At 41.1% G+C, this 20,358-nt stretch overlaps 1 long non-coding RNA gene across 1 annotated transcript in view; it reads left to right on the plus strand.

The window, feature by feature from the left end:
• The window catches only part of LOC117363504, a 38,946-nt gene extending 27,183 nt beyond the window's left edge, over positions 1–11,763 (plus strand). The window contains exon 4 of the long non-coding RNA XR_004540078.1: positions 10,944–11,763. This is a non-coding gene — a long non-coding RNA (uncharacterized LOC117363504). The remainder of the gene's footprint in view (positions 1–10,943) is intronic.
• Positions 11,764–20,358: the final 8,595 nt, after the last annotated feature.

Here is a 20,358-nt window from a genome sequence, read left to right on the forward strand (position 1 = left end):
GGACAACCAGGTCGCCATGTATTATGTAAACAAACAAGGGGGCATGGGGTCCCTGTGCCAAGAGTCGACGTGGCTCTGGGATTGGGCCATTCGCCGCAACATGTTCCTTCGAGCGGTCTACATTCAGGGCCAGCACAATTGTCTGGTGGACAGGTTGAGTCATCTTCTGCAGCCTCATGAGTGGTCCATCCATTCCTTGACCCTTGTGGCCACCACTATAGCCCAGCACAGGGCTCCGTAGAAATCCTGGTGGCTACAACAAACAATGTTCTAGCGTGTGACCCAGCATGGAGTCACCCTGCAGGACCGGATTTTTAAAAGCAATGAAGCTTAAACCAAACACAAATAAGGCCCTCACAATTAAGGTTTGTCAGCACACAGTTCTTTTTACTTAAATCTTAAGGCTGGTAAGTATTTCTTCATACCTTGTAACACTAGTCAGGATTTCTCACAGCCTTAAGGAAAAGAAAAAAAAAAACTTGCCAAAATAAACAGGCAGGAAAATCAAACAGTCCACAGTAAAGTCCAAACTTCCTTTTACTGCTCCTTAAGTCCTAATTACTCTTGAGTCCACAACTCAAAATAAAGTTCAGCATTTTTGTTTCCTTTAATTCCCAGCCATTAGAGAAAAATAAAGGAAAGCCTCTGGCAACCGTATATGTCTGCCAGGAACAGGAGAGTGCAACAGGTTTTGCCAAAATAAAGGCCTAGAGTTAGGCTTTCCAAAAATCCCTCCCAAGGTGGAAGCAAAACCTCTCCCCACACACTCCTAGCTTCCTTCCCAAAACAACATTCAAAAAAAAAACCAAAAACAGCACACAAACAGTTCCAAAAGAACCACACTCACTGTTTGTGGCTTGAAGCCAAGTCCACCTGCATTGATTCAGGATAATTGGATTCACAGCCAGTACAAGCCTCTTGGAAGTCCATAGGCTCCTCGCTCAAAAGTGGTAAGTCTTCTGCTTGTTCAGCCTCAGTCCATTCCATCGGTATAGGTCTGCTGTCCTTGTTTGACCCAAGTGGAATCCTAGGGAGGCAAGACCCAAACTTCCTCCCTAACCGGCTTGCTGGTTTGAATGCCACTGCTGGCTTATCTACCCTAGGGGCGTGCCCTGTTCTGATTGTGTCAGCAGAAGTCCAGGGGCCTCTTGAGCTCCCCTGGTGGTGACTAGGATAAAACTCACTCCCTTCTTCCTCAGATAAAACTGGCTCCTCCTGGTGGTCACTGGCATTATCTCCCACAATATACCTCTGGGAGATCCTGGGTTTTTCCTTCAGGGATTTTGCTTTTAATTTTTCCCCCAGCTTATCTGGGATCATGGCAGGCATCGTGTCAGACTGGTCACACCCTGCATAAAGTGTTTGCTCGTTGGGGGACTCCGGACATCAATCTGTTCATGTCCCCTCTCAATCACAAGTTGCCCCGCTTCTGCTTCAGGGTTTACACCCCTCTCAGACTCGAGGCGGATGCTTTCCTGCTGGACTGGACGAACCTGTTTCTGTATGCGTTCCCTCCATTCCCTCTGATTCTGAAGACTCTCGTCAGGCTCAAGTCCACCAGTGCCACCATGATTCTGATAGCCCCTCGGTGGCCCCGATAGCCATGGTTCTCCCTTCTGTTGCAACTCAGTTCCAGGGAGCCTCTTCTTCTGCCTGTTTTTCGCAGAGTCGAGGTTCTCTTCTTCATCCCATCCTTCAGTCTCTGCACTTAACGACTTGTTTCCTCGAGACTTAGTGCCCTTGTTCCAGCTCTCTCAGCCTGTGCGGGACGTCCTGGAAGCGTCTCGGAAGGAATCCATCAGAAGTGGACCCGATTTTCTTCCTGGTGTGCTACTCGACAGCAGGAGCTGATGTCTACCTCCTTACCTGCTGTTCTGGATTATCTGTTACACTTGTCTGGCGCTGGACTCAAATCCTCTTTGGTTCGGGTCCACCTTAGTACCATTGCTGCCTTTCATCAGCCGATTGATGGGAAGCCTATCTCTGTTCATCCTGTGGTTTCCCGCTTCATGAAAGGCCTTTTCCATGTTCATCCACCCCTTAAACCTCCTCCGATGGTTTGGGATCTTAACGTGGTCCTTGCTCGCTTCGCTTGATGAAACCCCCGTTCGAGTCACTAGCGCAGGCTCATTTGAAGTATCTTATCTGGAAGGTTGTGTTTCTGATGGCTCTCACTTCTGTCCGTCAGGTCAGTGAGCTTCAAGCCTTAGTAGCGGACCCACCTTTCACTGTCTTCCATCATGATAAGGTGGTTCTCCGTACCCATCCTAAATTCTTGCCTAAGGTTGTTTCTGAGTTTCACATCAACCAATCCATTGTTCTTCTTATGTTTTTTCCAAAGCCCCATTCTCACCCTGGAGAAGGGGCTCTGCATTCTCTTGACTGTAAGCGTGCATTGGCCTTCTACTTGAAGTGCACTGCTCCTCATCGTTCTGCTCCCCAGCTGTTCCTTTCTTTCAATCCAAATTGCTTGGGTCGCTCTGTTTCTAAGTGGACCATTTCTAACTGGTTGGCCGCTTGTATCTCTTTCTATTACGCTCAGGCTGGTCTCTCCCTGCTGGGTCGAGTCACAGGCCACAAGGTCAGAGCGAAAACATCCGCAGGGGCCCCCGTCGGTGACGTCACCCACATGTAGAGAATATCTGCCTGCTGTCCCTGGATAACACCTGTTATGGTAAGTAACTGTGCTTTACAGCTCTTCCATCTTCCACCTCATATGCTGACCCCCATATTATGAAGCCCTGGAGGGGCATAATTGAAAGAGACGTCTAATCATCTAATTATACATCCTGCCAATCTGATCATCCAAGTCACTAAATCGTCCATTTTTATACCACATTTTCGTCCAACTTTTTGTCCAAGTTCAAAATGCCTAGAACAAGCCCTGTTGGACATGGGAGGGTCTGCAAAGTGATGGACTGAACACCCAGACATGGCACCTAAATAGTGTGGTACCTTACAGGGCACTGCTGTGAACTTCACAAAAAGGGTGCCATGTCTTCTCCTCACTACAGCTCCCTTATAGGTCATACCCACTTATCTACCACCCTAATAGCTCTTATGGCTGCAGGAGCCATTTATATGCCACTAGAAAAGGGTTTTAGGGTGTATAGGGGAGTGTACATATTTAAGTATCAATGCAGTGATTGCAGGGGCTTATGGGCATGGGTCCTCCTCTCTATGGGTCCCTAACCCACCCCCAAGATGACTTAGGCTGCCTCTGTGCTGGATGACTAGGCTTTCCTATGCTAGGCGATGATGGTCTGGAGGCTGAATTTTAAAGGTGTGATTAATATTTTTATGGGGGGGGTCGGTGATCACTGGGGTAGTATGTGGGGGTCAGTGTTATTTGTTTTCAGTGCTTATCTGGTGAATTTAGGTGGGTTTTTGTGACATGGTCTAAGTCACAATGTCCAAGTTCCGTTGATTGTGGGCTGTATAACTTTCGGTTATACATGCTGTACGACTAAGTCTAAGCTGGCCCACATCCCGCCCAACTCCCGCCCTTGACACTCCTCCCGAAACGCCCTGTTTATCTTTGGTCATTCAGCAGCACTATGTAGGCCTACGTCGTTTAGAAATATGTCCAAAATCCGTTTTTAGTATCGGCACTTGGACATATTTGAGAAATGTTTGTCCAAGTGCCGACTGAGGCCGGTTTTTGGACATTTTTCTCTTTTGATTATGAGCCCCATAGGCTTCTTAATTTCTAGCTGCAATGGTAAAAGCTCCGAAGCTCATAGAATTCCTATGAGCGTTGAAGCTAATACCGCCATGACCGGTGATTAAAAAAAAAAAAAAAAGCCTAACACGGCTTCATGAAAGGGGGCCTAAGTTTGCTGGAAGAACTTGATGAAATTGAAGAAACTACTTGGTTAGTAACTGCTGATATCACCTCTCTTTATACAAACATACCACAAGATAGTACAATTGAGGTTATTGAACATTATGTTAATCTGAGAGATACTACCAATAGGAGAATTTCATCTGATTTATTGATAGATTTAGCTAGACTTCGTATTTAAAAAAACCCCTACTTTTGGTATGATGGTATTTTTTATGAACAAAGACATGGTATTGCAATGGATGCTACTATTATCCCTTCTGTTACTGCATTATATGAGTATATAGCTGAATTTGAAGCCTCAACAGTATATAAAACTGTTATTGAGGCATTTCCTAGATGACATCTTTTTTTTATTTGGTACAGATCTTAGTTTGAGCTAATTAGGTTTGAGATTTGGCTAAAATGAGTAAAATCCATTTTTGAAATTTGTGTTTCATTATAATTAAACATCTATTGAAATTTTGGATCTGTATATTATAAAATATGAAAAAAAGAAATTATCACATAAACCACAAGCATGTGGTAGAAATAACGTATTATGCTTTCACAGCTTCTACTCCTATCGCCTGAAATATAATTTACCTATCAGTCAGTTTCTCCGGTTGGGGTAGATCTGTACTGATTTAATTGAATTTAAAACTCAGGCTCAAGCCCTTAAAAAATGTTTCTTAGAAAGGGACTATCCTATTAAAGCTGTACATTGTGCCTATTTGCATGCTAGGTTTGCCCATGGTGAATTATTACTAAAAGATAGGGGAATGCATGAAAAGGAAGGGTTTTTTGTTTTGTTTTTAGTCAAGTACATTTTTTGGCATTTCATAGAGCTATACAAAACAGGCTTCCCTGGAGTGAGAATAGTTTACAGAGAAATTGAAGAGTATCCTATGGAGATAGGAGAGCCAATTTATGAATTGAGTGAGGAAGAATGTGAAATGGAATGTGATTATGAAGCAGAACAAGGTATGCCAGATGAAAGGATGTATGAATGAAGCAGTAAAGGCTGGAAATGTAAATGAAATGATCCTGTTAAATAAGAGAGAGGGTTATTTTTATTGGGAAAGATGTTTGGTTGGAAAATGTGTCAAGCTTTGGGGGAGGGGAGTATGTCTGTGTGAAACCCCAGCACAGCTGAAGCAGGAAGCTGTGTATAAAAAGCTGAATCTTTTGTAGGTACTTTAAAAGCCTCCAAGTTTGACTGTATCTTGAGTAATAAACATCTGGGAACCACGGGCGGGAACAGGGTCATATTGATCTATGACCCCCAGTTAGAGAGAGGCAGGGCAGTTATGTAGTACTCAATTAGAAAGTAAAGATAAAAGTGTGACCTGAGATATGACCTGTGCTATAGTGAGATTGCAGCAGGTGACTTTATTTCCCTGGAATGGGTTTGGCTTTTACTATACTGTGATATTTGAATTTGAAATAGACATTAATAAACTATACCATTTTAACTCTTGGAAGTCCAGGATCTGGTTCCACATTGCTTGCTTTTGAACAGTGCTATAGTGAGCCTAGGGAAACACTGGTGAAATGTGAAGGCAGGAGCACTGTCTGGGATTGCCAATTTGACAGGAAACAGTGAATTGAGGTCCAGGTTAGAGGTGGCTGCTTGGACTTGGACCCCGCCCTCCAGCCGACCTCAGCGTTTTGTTTTCCTCAGGGGTTAGGTTCCTGAAGAAGGGCTCCTCCCCGAAACCAGCAAGGTTGAACCTGCTCTCCTGGTGCATTTTTCCTGTGTTACAGTTTTGTCATTTTGCAGATAAGTATTTGATTTTTGTCTTGTATGGTGCAGTTTGATTTTTTTTGTCGTATTTTTCGGGGGGTTGGGCTGGCAGGGTTCGTTCAGGGGTCGCTCAGGTCACATTGGTTTATTCACCTGTTGATTATTAGTTTAATTGATGGAAATTTTCACTTTGATTTTCAGCACATGGTGTGCGGGTGGGGGTTTATCACCTATACCTAGAAGTGAAGTGTTGGAGCTGGACTCCTATCGCTGGTGGTTCACACTGAGAGCACCCTTCATTTTGATATCATTCACATTATATTGTATATGGTTTGTGTGGTCTGCACAGCCTGTGCTCCTGGGCGTCCCCTTAATGAACCTTGTAGTGACTAGGTCTGCCTTCTTTTGTTATTGCTAGTTTAGGTTTTTGGCAGAGTTGGAGTGTATTTTTGTGTTGGACTGGTAAAGCAACAGCCAATAAGTTGGAACTGTTGGGAAGATTTTTCTGTCTCTATTTTGCTGAAGAGGCAAGGACTGAACTCCTTTTTGGAATAGTAATTAGTGTCTTGAACTGCTTAGTATTACTAGCCATGAAATGGTAAAGAAAGCCCTGTTTTGATGGCACTGTACTTTTGGGATGCAACGGACTGTGTGGAGAAATAAACTTCTTTGTGTTTGAAAAGTGACTGTGGCTCAGAAACTGTTTTCTTGTAGATTACTGTTGAGGCTGACAACTGCCATTTCCATATTGGCACTCCTTGGATCCCATCACCCACCCTACCAATTGCTAAAGGAAGTGTTCATACTTTAGACCCACATCTACATTTCCTAAACCCTAGGATAAGGCTTGAATTGCCAGGGCTATAAAATCAAAGATTAAGAAAAATAATGCAAGTTTTGCTTTATATATATAATATTTAATACTTACAGATCAGATAGGGATTGAGTTAGATTTTCTCTTCTTACAATTAGTGGTAGATTAGAATAACTGACCAGTCAAGTAAGCCTAGTTCTCACAGTACAAAACTTGGGCCAGTTCTAAAAGTCACACTTAGCATTTCTGTCTAGAATTTGGATTGCTAAGAAAAGCCAAGAGCTTTGACGTAGCCAGTACAGGACATGTGATACCATGGACCAGCACTGATTTATGCTGTTATTACCACTAATAATTATGTCTCTCTCAAAGGGAAAGAAGAAACTTACCTGAAAAGACCAAATCAGTCCAAGATTACAAGAACTGTGCATGCCTGGAAAAGGTTTGATTTACAGCTCAAACAAGATGCTGAAGATGGAGGGGCTAAAAAGGATTTAAGCCCAGATACAGATTTTAAGCCAGTTACATCTGTATGAAAAAAAATGACTGGATAAATTATAGGACTGCATTTCAAATTTGGTTTTTTTTTCCCCCCTACAGCACAGAATTAAGATGTATTGGTCACTTTCTCCTACGACCAATTGGATGGGATTATGGTGGACCTCCGTGAAACTCATTTGCATGCAAAGTTGTTTGAACATCGATCACCATTGCCAAATTGGACAATTTACCGGCACCACAATGACCCATAGGATTTTAATGGCGATTTTAGAGCATCTGGCTCTTAGTGAGAAAAAGAGAATTTGGCAAATTCCTTAAGATGAATCCATAAATAAATAAAAAATTAGCCAGGACTTAGGAGAACCAATATTCACACCTAGAAATGAGCTAAGAGAAATATCTCCTTGTGGGGATCTGTCAAATACTTGTGACTCAAACTGGACACTTTCAGAGTGCTACTCCTTGGGTTTTGACCAGGTACTAGGGACCTAGATTGGCCAAAGTGAAAACGGGCTACTGGGCCTGATGGACCATTGGTCTGACCTAGAAAGGCTATTCTTTTGTTCTTATGTTCTGAACTCAGTAGGCATTGATCTGGTTCAGTGAGATTTTTCTTATGCTCTTATATTAACTTTTTGCCCAATTCGTAGTGTTTGTTTCTACTTGATGTTTACTGTAGTGTTTCAAATGCTTCTCCTGGTGGAGTACCTGTCCAGGCTGGTGTTCAGAACTGCCATGATGAATATGCATAAATTTTAATACACTGGATTTTCAATCTATACAAATCTTTCGCATGCATATTTATTATGGATATCCTGAACAGCAGACTGGTTAGTACACATGCAGAAGAGGGTTGGGAAACAGTAGTATACTATAATTTTTTTTTTTATTTTTTTTTGGGGGGGGTTCCCTTTGGGAAAATATAGAATGCTTGAACACAATAATGTACACAGATCCTGATACATCCATTAGCTTCTGAAAAGTAAATAATAGATTTATGATGGCATTTATTGCCTCTCCTATATAAATTCATTTTTTCTCTCTGCAGTAAATGTGCGTTGAGCTAATCTATACCACAGCAGCATAATCATTAAAACATCATGAATGACAGAAATTCAAACTGGGTATTGCATGCCGAATAGGCTGCTCTCTGTGTGCAGTTTATTATTTCTTCTCTCCGAAATTTGAAAATTACATTAAGCATTATTTCTAACCATCCTTAAGTGCATAGCAGTCTTGGGACACGAGGCCCACACTGTTATAATTAAACATGAAATTATTTCAGTAGTTGCTGGGGATTCCTGCTAGCTTTGCTGTGGTACAACAGAAAGTGTCTTAAAAATCCAATTCAATTACTTTTCATTAACATTAGAATATTGCATTTGGTTTCTGGTTGTATTAAAATACCTATAGAACGGAAAGCAAACCTAAAATGATTTGAACAAAGAGCCTTATGTGTTTGTGTGATTTTTAAAAAAGGATAGCGGCTTTAGCAATCCATTTCAGGGGTTTGCAATAGTTTGTCTTTGTGCATGCAGAACTAACGGGGTTTAGATTAAGGGAATTTAATTAACGTCATGTTAAACTGTCTGTGATAGCGAGACAAGAGTGGGTCACTTCTGCCCTTAAATATACAGCTGCTGAACGCTCCAGCTCCTTCTTGTTAATGGAAGTAGAATATGTATAATCTGCTGCTGAAATGAGAGGAAAATGTGTAAGGAAATTTCTCCCCTCCACCCCCTTTCCTCGTCAGGAGTTGTGAATTTTCGTGAGGATTAAAGCGTGGCTAATTCTGCAGTCATCTTCTGACCTGTCAGGTTAGCTGTCACCCTGACAGCTCTCAATGCAGGTTTTTTTTACCTTCCTATGGCTGAGTGCAGCCTGCGCAGACTGACAGAAAAATACCGGACCTGACAAGCACAAGGGAACATAATGTCCTTTTCACCCATCACTACTCAAAATTGCTCAATCTTTACTGACATATTATTATACATTGTTTCTCTGGGAAAGAAATGAAAAAGAAAAGGCACTTTCTTGCTTTGCTATTAAAAGTCTGAAACTTTCACAAGGGACAAATCACAATGCTATACCCAAAATGAAATAAAATAAAAATAATGTCTGTTAGTATGCATTATGGGATGTTGTCGGTTCCCAAGAATATAGCAACAAGGATTTAAAGCACAGGTGTCAAAGTCGGTCCTCGAGGGCCGGAATCCAGTCGGGTTTTCAGGATTTCCCCAATGAATATGCATGAGATCTATGTGCATGCACTGCTTTCAATGCATATTCATTGGGGAAATCCTGAAAACCCGACTGGATTACGGCCCTCGAGGAGGGACTTTGACACCCCTGATTTAAAGGCTTAGAGCTTCTGTTTGCAAAACAGTATGGAAATTAAATGTATTGGTTTTTGTTTTTGCGTGTGTGTGTGTTTATATATATAGTTGGGCTAAGTAAACTTATTTAGCACTTTCCCATCTCTTTTTGAAGGATTAGCAACATTTTATTTTGTTGTGCCATGCTAAGAATACATTTTCATCAGGCTATATGATTTCCCTCTTGACAGTGGGGAGGGAGGAATTCTCTTTTGATGACCCTTTTACTAAAATGCGGTACGATTTTGCTTTTACTGTGCTTTAATAGCAAATATTAATAGCACAAAGTCTCATTGGATAAAACGGGACTTCTGGTATAATAACCCAGTAGCACACATTGATGAATTCACCCCTTACCCCCTCTTTTACAAAGGTGCGCTATGCTTTTTATCACACGCTAAACGCTAACACGTGCATGTTATCCTATAGACACGTTAGCAGTTAGCGCACTTCTTGATTCAACATGCGCTAAATCCACGCTATAATGCTTAGCGCGCCAAAGAGGGCCTAAGTATGTCTTCTTAGATGGTAAATACATCCATGCTAATGCACAAGTCACAGTTAATGTGCAGTAAGTACTGTACATTACCTACAGAGTGTATTGCATGCCCATTTTCTGCCCATAGTCTAAACTCCCGGTCCCAAACACATGCATGCAGTTAACCTGCAAATTTGCATGCGCTATCATGCCACCATGATAAGTTACCGGGCTTGTGCAATAACAATGCATGCTAATTTGCAGGTTAACCAATACACCACAGTAAAAGGGCCTATTGATATCGTGCTGTATATGGCCCCTAGTCTGTTTTACAGAACTTCAGAATTAAGAGTGTTTTGACATCATGTGCACTCATAACGCTATTTTAAAGGGACATTGCAAACAGTTTGGTGCCCACATACTCAAAATCCCTAAAACACTGTATATTGTATGTTAGAAAATGTTTAGGTAGTTCATTTAATTTCTGTCAAGTGTAGTGTCATAAAAAATGTCAAATGATCAGTTGTAGAACTAGAAACTTTACTTTGACTCCATCTAAAAATGTCAGATGAACACTCCATCTAAAAATGTAATTTCATTGTTTTCCTAATTGCCATGAGCTCAAAAGCGGTTAGGGTTTTTGTACATCCACATTATAAATATTTGGATGAACGTTAATACCTTCAGCTAAACAATGCTGTTCAGTTCAACCATTTTTCCACTACATGAAAATTATAAATGACTTAACACAAATAAATAAATATACATGTATATAAAAGAAGAAAGAAATTGAATACAACCTTGAAAATCTATTACAGCAACTATTTACAAGTGTAAAGGAAAAGCAGATGAAAATGCCAAAAAAATATTTAATTATAGGGAAAATGTGCATCTTATTTTTTCCTAATGTGAATAAAATGCATTCCTTCTTTAACAATCACAGTTACAATGGATCTACACATCTCAGGGAAAAAATTGACAATTTGATTATGACTTGTACTTTTTGCCAGGGCAATGAAAGTGGTTTATGTTTGAAATGTATCAGCTGGAAAGTACTTATTACTCATAAATGGCATGCGATTTTACTTTCTGCAAAGTGAGCTGTTAACAGATATAATTTGAGCAGAATAGCCAGAGGAAGCCTTTTGATATGCAGAGGAGCTGACCTGCATGCTGAGAATTTAATTTGGTTTTTAATTTTCCAGGCCATCTGACAATATCAAACATGATCCTGGAGCTCAAAATGTTGAGTGCCATCCACTGCATCATGGCCTGCTGGAAAGAAGGGGGAAAACTTTAGAAAAAAAAAAAGGGAAGAGATCAGCAAAGACATTTCTCTCAGCTTATTTGTCTGTAAAATCATTCACTTACTGGAAAAAAAAAGGTCTATATATCACCTTCACGCCAAAAACTGTCTAGCAATTTCTCATATTTTTCTAGTGACTCTCAATTGCTGAAATGCTATTTTGCTTGTTGAACAGATTATGTATTCCCGTAACTGATTCTTTTAAAAAATATATCAATTTTCTGGTGTTCTGTTTTTAATGCAATCGGTACATGAAGTGTTTATTCCACAATCAGGTTTTTATGGCTTTTATTATTTACATATGTTTCTATTGTTACACATTTATATGCCTGACTTTTCCCAGAAAACTGAACATTTTTTTTTCCCTTCTGTCTTTATCTTGCTAAATCAAGTCATGATTTTCTATACATGCAAACACAATTCACAAACGTGGTAGAAAAAATAAAAATAGCAGAAAAAAAAGATCCAATTGATCCATTTGCATTAATAATGTGGTCATTTGGCAAATATTTTGAGGCAATTTAAGCTGTCAGGGACGAAAAGCAAATGTAAGAAGTGAAGAGAAAATGAACAGTTATGATTTCATAAATGTCCTCAGGCAAAAACTGTCAGCAACAGTGAACAAATTCACCTGAAAGCATGGTAGTAATTATCATCTCATTAAACGTTAATTCCCTCCTTTGATCATTATTGTGTTTTTGGTATTGGTGAGTTTGGATTTTTAAGTCAATCAAGCAATATATCATTTCAATAGTCTGTAACTATTTTCCTTCTATAAAATCTGTTTTAGTGTAATTTTAATTTGCAAAGGTATTCAGAAGAATGTGGGATTCATTGTTTATATGAGAACACTCTTCTTTTATCTAAATGCTTTTGCTTTCAGATAATGAACTGCATCAACGTGGATAAGTGTAAAGTGATGCATGTTGGTAACAAAAATCTCATGCATGAATACAGGATGTCCGGGTTGATACTTGGAGAGACCTCCCAGGAAAGGGACTTGGGAGTTCTGATCGACAAATCGATGAAGCCGTCCATGCAATGTGCGGCAGCAGCGAAAAGGGCGAACAGAATGCTAGGAATGATAAAGAAGGGGATCATGAACAGATCGGAGAAGGTTATCATGCCGCTGTACTGGGCCATGGTACGCCCTCACCTGGAGTACTGCGTCCAGCACTGGTCGCCATACATAAAGAAGGACACAGTACTACTCGAAAGGGTCCAGAGAAGAGCGACTAAGATGGTTAAGGGGTTGGAGGAGCTGCTGTATAACGAAAGATTAGGGAAACTGGCCTCTTCTCTGTAGAAAAGAGGAGATTGAGAGGGGACATGATTGAAACATTCAAGGTACTGAAGGGAATAGACTTAGTAGATAAGGGCAGGTTATTCACCCTCTCCAAGGTAGGGAGAACGAGAGGGCACTCTCTAAAGTTGAAAGGGGATAGATTCTGTACGAACGTAAGAAAGTTCTTCACCCAGAGAGTGGTAGAAAACTGGAACGCTCTTCCGGAGTCTGTCATAGGGGAAAACACCCTCCAGGGATTCAAGATATAGTTAGACAAGTTCCTGCTGAACCAGAATGTACGCAGGTAGGGCTAGTCTCAGTAAGGGCACTGGTCTTTGACCAGAGGGCAGCCGTATGAGCAGACTGTTGGGCACAATGAACCACTGGTCTGACCCAGCAGCGGCAATTCTTATGTTCTTATCCTCAATTCCATGCAGCTGCAGAACTCTCTACCTATTAATGTACAAACTCAGGGACTGCATCCTACAACAAATACACAAACACTGGCCCCCTTTCCTCCATAAACACAGGGCAAACTCTGAACCCCAATCCTGACAACTCTTTTACAACTATTGCAAACACATAAACCTGAATACCTCTTTTCACTCTAAACACCAAAACCCTGACTTTTACTCCCTCGGCCACAAGAGGACATCCGCTGAAAATCAGGGGTGGGAAATTTCATGGTGACACCAGGAAGTTCTTCTTCACCGAAAGAGTGGTCGATCGTTGGAATGAACTTCCGCTTCAGGTGATTCAGGCCAGCAGCGTGCCAGATTTTAAAAGGAAATGGGATACACATGTGGTATCTCTAGGGGGGTAAATTCAGGGGGTGGGATTGTTAAAGTGGGCAGACTAGATGGCCTATAGCCCTTTTCTGCCGTCATCTTCTATGTTTCTATGTTTCTAAACTCACAAATCTGCAGCCTTTTCCCACCCTAACACCTGACCCCCCCACCCTACCTCCCCAAACTTACATACATTATTCCTGTCCATCCCCCAAGCAACAAACTGATATCAGTTCCTAGGCCGTATATAGAAACTTTGATATTCTGTCATGCAAGGTGACATCCTTCTTTCCTGAAACATAATCCTGAATGCATTTTTCAAAGCTAGAACAGTACTAGAACACATTTCATTTTATAGGACAGTTTTCAAACCACAGTAGGATGGGGTTCATAGACAAAATCGCGCGAGATAACGGTGCGCTGAAAACTGAGCGCAGACAACTGAGCGCAAGGATGGCGGCGCGCCGAAGAAAAGCACTATTTTAAAGGGTTCCGACGGGGGGTGTTGATGGGGAACCCCCCTATTTTACTTAACAGACATTGCGCTGGCGTTGTGGGGGGTTGTAACCCCCCTCATTATACTTGAAACCAAACTTTTTGCCTGTTTTTTAGGGAAAAAGTTCAGTTTTAAGTATAATGTGGGGGGTTACAACCCCCCAAACCCCCCACAACGCCAGCGCAATGTCTGTTAAGTAAAGTGGGAGGTTCCCCCACACACCCCCCCCACACATCCCCCACACACCCCGTCGGAGCCCTTTAAAATAGTGCTTTTCTTCGGCGTGCCGTCAACCTTGTGCTCAGTTGTCTGCGCTCAGTTGTCGGCGCGCCGTTGTCTCGCGTGATTTAGTCTCATCACCGTAGGATGGAGACTGTGCATACTTTTTAACCTGTGGATTTTCCACCAATTTACAAAGCAAAAGTACATATATACAGTTACTTTGAAATATGTCATGGAGAAAAATATTCACAGTACTCGCAGGTGTTTTACCTGTGGTAGACCTTTAGATATTATTTACCCCCCAAAAAAAGGTCATGATCAATCCTGGCCATCCACCTATTTACTTCCTCCCCCTTTTACAAAGCCATGATAGCGGCGGCCATGTAGCAAACGCTCTGGGGCCCATGAAATCCCTATGGGCATCAGAGTGATTACTGCAGCAGCAGATGCTACAGTGGCTTTGTAAAAGGAGTCCTATAACTTGCCATCTGTGGAAGGTCTAAAGTACTGTAGATCAGCCAATGGGTTTAGGCAATGCGTAATTGGTGCTTTATTTATTTATTTGTTATTTTACTGACGTTTGATTCACCTCATTGCCACAGTTCAAGGTGAGCTACAAAAGATATTGCGATTTTTTGCGCTATTTTGTTTGCTCCCCAGCCTTTTGGTTATCGTCTCAAAGACACGTACATTGTTTTTAGTCTACATTGTTATCTGTGATCCCTATATCAACCGGACCCCTGTGGAAGTCGTGTTCGACGAAACATGGACCGTGTAGGACTATAAACTTGGATTTATATTTGTTGTTTTTTATGATTTTATTATGAAGAGTGAATAATAAATCATCTTTCAGAACATCCACATCCATAGTTTTTATCGGTGAGGTACAATAGACACCCATAGCAATTACATACAAAATAATAGTCAGCCTGAGACATATAAAACTGACAATAACAATAATGCCAGAAATATTCTAAGGTCCAGATTCTATAAACGGCACCTGAAGTTAGACACCTAGATCAGCATGCCTAGCTGATCTAGGTGCCCAACTTAATTTTTAAATTAGCTTAATCAGTGTCATTAATGAGCTCATTTTAGGCAAAAAATAAAATTAATTGGGTGGCACCTACCACACATGATTGGTCCTACCAGAAAGGAGGTGTTTTCTGGCTAGGCACCTAAATTGGACTTAGGCGCCGGCATTAAAGAGGAGAGTGAGGCCTAGTGGTTAGAGCTACTGCCTCGGCTCCAAAATGTTGTGGGTTCAAACCCTAAGCTGCTCCTTGAGACCCTGGGTAAGTCACTTAATCCTCCACTGCCCCAGGTACATTAAATAGATTGTGAGTCCACCGGGACAGATAGGGAAAATACTTGAAGTACCTGTATGTAAATCACTTTGAGGCCAAGAAAACCCTGACATAAATAGGAGTTGACTAAGTCCAATTTAGGCTATAAGTGGTGCCTAACTGAAGATTGACAGCTGCTTTGTGCTGCATTCCTTGGCATCATTTATAGAATCTGGGCCTAAAGGCATAAACATAGGAGTCTCTTATTCCCTTGTGCACCCTTGTTTATTTCTGGAAAGCCTGATGAAACAGATTTTACCTACATCTCTCAGCGCATATAGCTCATGCTCACAGACATGGAGCATACATCAAGAGTGCCCTATCCCCCTTTGAAATCCAGTGGTAATCAGTGAAGTAGGCTTTTGCTGGGAGGTGGATATCTACTGGTATGGAACACTGAGGGGGAATTCTATAAATCAGTATCTCTCATACTTTTTAGCTTTGGCACACTAAACAAGGCAAATGTTTTTTGTGGCATATTATAATTGAAATTATTTAATTGTAAAACCAACAAAAAATTACACCCCCCCACCGCCCACACTTTTACAAAACCACGATAATAGTTTTTAGTGCAGGCCAGTGTGCTGCATGCTCTGCACTGCTCCCGAAGCTCATCTATGAACATTGGGTGCTATGCAGAGCATTCAGCGCACCGGCCTGCACTAAAAACTGCTATCACAGTTTTTTTTTATAGGGGTGGGGGTAAATTTGAGAGTTATTTATTTAAAGTTCTTTAAGCTATGTATGGGTAATTGTAACAACAGTGAATCTAAAGTAGATAGAATAGAATTGCTAATCAATGCGATGGATGTGCTTGTTTTGGAGTGCAAATTAACTCAAAAACGTGGCTCAATAGACAACAAGCAAACATGCATTTCATCATCCACCATCTACAGTCCTTTTTATTCGATTTAATTTCTGTCAGGGCTGAAAATCCTAGTTCGTAAAGATAAGATGATCCAAATGGTAACAAAGCCTAAAAAATAAACCAAAATTATTTGCTGTTAGTTTTCAAGGACCAATCATGTCAAAGAATGATACTTGTCTGGGTGGTTAGAAACATAGAAACATAGAAGATGACGGCAGAAAAGGGCCACAGCCCATCAAGTCTGCCCACCCCAACAACCCTACCCCCTTGAATTTACCCCCCTAGCGATACCACGTGTATCCCATTTACATTTTTTATTTTTTACCCCCCTAGAGATCCTACATGTGAATCCCATTTCCTTTTAAAATCCGGCACGCTGGTGGCCTGAATCACCTGAAGTGGAAGTTCATTCCAACGATCGACCACCCTTTCAGTGAAGTAGAACTTCCTGGTGTCGCCATGAAATTTCCCACCCCTGATTTTCAGCGGATGTCCTCTTGTGGCCGAGGGACCTTTAAAAAAGAAGATATCATCCTCCATCTCAATACGGCCGGTGATATATTTAAACGTCTCTATCATGTCGCCTCTCTCTCTACGTTCTTCGAGTGAGTATAGCTGCAATTTATTCAGCCTTTCCTCATACGGGAGGCCTTTGAGTCCCAAGACCATCCAGGAAAGGGACTTGGGGGTAATGGTGGACATGACAATGAAGCCGTCGGCACAGTGTGCAGCGGCCGCTAAGAGAGCGAATAGAATGCTTGGTATAATCAAAAAGGGTATTACAGCCAGAACGAAAGAAGTTATCCTGCCGTTGTATCGGGCGATGGTGCGCCCGCATTTGGAATACTGCGTCCAATATTGGTCGCCGTATCTTAAGAAGGATATGGCGTTAGTTGAGAGGGTTCAAAGGAGAGCAACACGTCTGATAATAGGTATGGAAAACCTGTCATATTCTGAGAGATTGGAGAAGCTGGGTCTCTTTTCCCTGGAGAAGAGGAGACTTAGAGGGGATATGATAGAGACTTACAAGATCATGAAGGGCATAGAGAGAGTAGAGAGGGACAGATTCTTCGAACTTTCGAAAAATAAGAGAACAAGAGGGCATTCGGAAAAGTTGAAAGGGGACAGATTCAAAACAAATGCTAGGAAGTTCTTCTTTACCCAACGTGTGGTGGACACCTGGAATGCGCTTCCAGAGGACGTTATAAGGCAGAGTACGGTACTGGGGTTCAAGAAAGGATTGGACAAATTCCTACTGGAAATGGGGATAGAGGGGTATAGATAGAAGATTACTGCACAGGTCCTGGACCTGTTGGGCCGCCGCGTGAGCGGACTGCTGGGCACGATGGACCTCGGGTCTGAACCAGCAGAGGCATTTCTTATGTTCTTATGTTCTTATGTTCTTATCCTGGTGGCCATTCTTTGAACCAACTCAACTCTCAGCACATCTTTTTGGTAATGTGGCCTCCAGAATTGTACACAATATTCCAGATGAGGCCTCACCATGGATCTGTACAATGGCATTATAACTTCGGGCTTCTGGCTGATAAAGCTTCTTCGGATACAACCCATCATTTGTCTTGCCTTTGATGAAGCCTTTTCCACTTGATTGGCAGTCTTCATGTCTTCGCTAATGATCACCCCCAAATCACGTTCCGCCTTGGTCCTAACTAAGGTTTCACCATTAAGTGTGTAAGTTTTGCATGGATTCCTGCTGCCGAAGTGCATGACCTTACATTTTCTAGCATTGAAGTTTAGCTGCCAAGTCGAGGACCAGTGTTCCAATAGAAGTAGGTCCTGCGTTATACTGTCTGGTAAAGTGTTCTCACTTACTATGTTGCATAGTTTGGCGTCATCGGCGAATAATGTGATTTTACCCTGAAGCCCCTGAGTCAGATCTCCCACAAATATGTTGAAGAGGATCGGGCCCAAGACCGAGCCCTGCGGCACTCCACTGATCACCTCTGACGTTTTTGAAGGGGCACCATTCACCACCACTCTCTGAAGTCTACCATTTAGCCAATCACTGACCCATGTAGTTAATGCCTCTCCCAGTCCCATTGATTTCATTTTGTTCAATAGTCTGCGGTGCGGGACGCTATCAAAAGCTTTACTAAAGTCCAAGTAAATGATGTCTAGGGACTCACCCACATCCAGTTTCCTTGTTATCCAGTCAAAGAAACTAATTAGATTGGATTAGCAGGACCTGCCCTTGGTAAATCCATGTTGGCGGGGATCCCGTAGATTCTTCTCGTCCAGGATCGTATCTAATTTATGCTTAATTAGTGTAACCTTACGCATGTAACATTGACTGACTCTTGCATACATGACGTGCATGTCATCTATTCTAATGTATACTTATGAAGGGAATTTTTTAAAATAAAGTAAAATTCTGGAATCTCTTCAGGACACATCACGCTGCCATGGCACACAGTTTGAGAGACACTGCTATAAATGGTGCTTAAAAAACTTCATTGGGAAAAAAAATGGCAACAAGCAGTATTTTATAACGGGTGCTCCAAGATGAGCGCTCTTTATAGAACAATGCTTAGAGCCAATTCTCATGCCTAAAATTGAGCACCAGTATTTTTGCCAGCTGAAACCTGGTGTAAATGCCGACATTCAACTCATTCAAATATATATGAATAACTAACAATAATAACTCAATAATATTATTTCAAAACATTATTACTGAAGAATAATCATGAAATATTGCATTCTTCAAAGAGCCATCAGAAATAGCTCTACAATGACAAACAAATTTACCGGTTGAGCAAAACTGTCTGCCACTAGCCTCATTGGATCTGAAGTTGTAAACTCATAAATTACTTACAGTGTTACCTCGGAATCCAAACTTAATCCATTCCAGAACCCCGTTCGAGATCCAAAACATTTGAGTTTTAAGACAATTTTACCCATTGAAAATAATAGAAACTGGATTAATCCGTTTTTTGGTCCCACAAACTCAGATTTTCAAATAAATTCCATTGACGTATGAGGTAGTCATATGTGGAATGGTATTGCATATTAAGCCCCCCATGGACTGCTATAAATGCAGGCTTTTCCTAATTATGACCGGGATAGCCATGCAAATGATTACTCGCAACTGGAAGAATTAGGATCACCTTAGTTTTCTTTTTTGGTGGGCAAGCTTATGCTTAACTTATAAGTGTGAGAAAATGAATGCTGACTTGCTGGGGCATAATAAGATATTCAAATTGGTTTGGAGGTCCATTGACGCCTTTTGTAAATTTGTTATAGTTGCTCTTTATCTTTATTTTCCATTTTATTGTACCCACACATCCACGGAGGGTGGGAGCGGGAGGGGCGTTTATCTTTTGGTTTGGTATTATTTCTGATGGTAATGATGGATGGGAGAGGGAATTTTTATTTTTTGTATAGATTCCAATTGTTTATAAGTGCTTATTTGGTTATTATTATTTGTATGTAAATTGTATTGTACTTTCTGTTGGCATTAAAAACTAAATAAATTAAAAAAAAAAAGATTTTCAAATAAATTTAACAGTAAACACACTGGATTTGTTTTGTAATTCTTTATTCATAACACTCTCACATATTAACCAATGATAATACAGTACAGTAAAGTAATGTTCAGTACAGTAATGTAAAGTAACCAATGATAACGGAGCATGATATGGAACCTGGCAGAGACAGAAAGATCAGGCCCCCACCGTCATAGACAGCAAGATAGGGCCCCTGCCAGCATAGGCAGGAAGAACGGCAACTGCAAGCAGTGCTCAGCCCATAGCTTCCCTCTGACGTGAACCGCCCAGGAAGAAACAGGAAGCTGTGTCAGAGGGAAAGCTTTTGGCTGAGCAACACTTGCAGTTCCCGTACGTTCGGATTCCAAAGCAGTGTACTGATTCTGGGGCAAAATTTAATTTAAAAAAATAGTTCAGATTTCAAGTTGTTCGAGTTCTGGGGTGCTCGGATTCCAAAGTACCACTGTATTTCACAATATCATCAATCTTCACAGTGTAACTCATATCCAAAAAGGTTTTTTTAATCAAAGTCCATCACCATTTAACTTGCAGTTTATAAATTCAATCAATGTAGCTTATCTTTAAAACTTATCTTGAAATGCTGTAGTAAACCCACTGCCGACATGCATGTTTCATAACGATCTGCATCAGGACAGTTTTCTGAAAAAAAAAAAATCACATATAAAACACATACTAAAATATTTGACACAATGATTGCATTAGCTATCCACCATATCGCCATCAATTGGAAAGATAATTCTAAACTCAACTTTCCTGAATGGTGGAATCATTTGAGTATAATTAGA

The sequence above is a fragment of the Geotrypetes seraphini genome, chromosome 7 (assembly GCF_902459505.1).
Source record: "Geotrypetes seraphini chromosome 7, aGeoSer1.1, whole genome shotgun sequence".
Classification (NCBI taxonomy): Eukaryota; Metazoa; Chordata; class Amphibia; order Gymnophiona; family Dermophiidae; genus Geotrypetes; species Geotrypetes seraphini.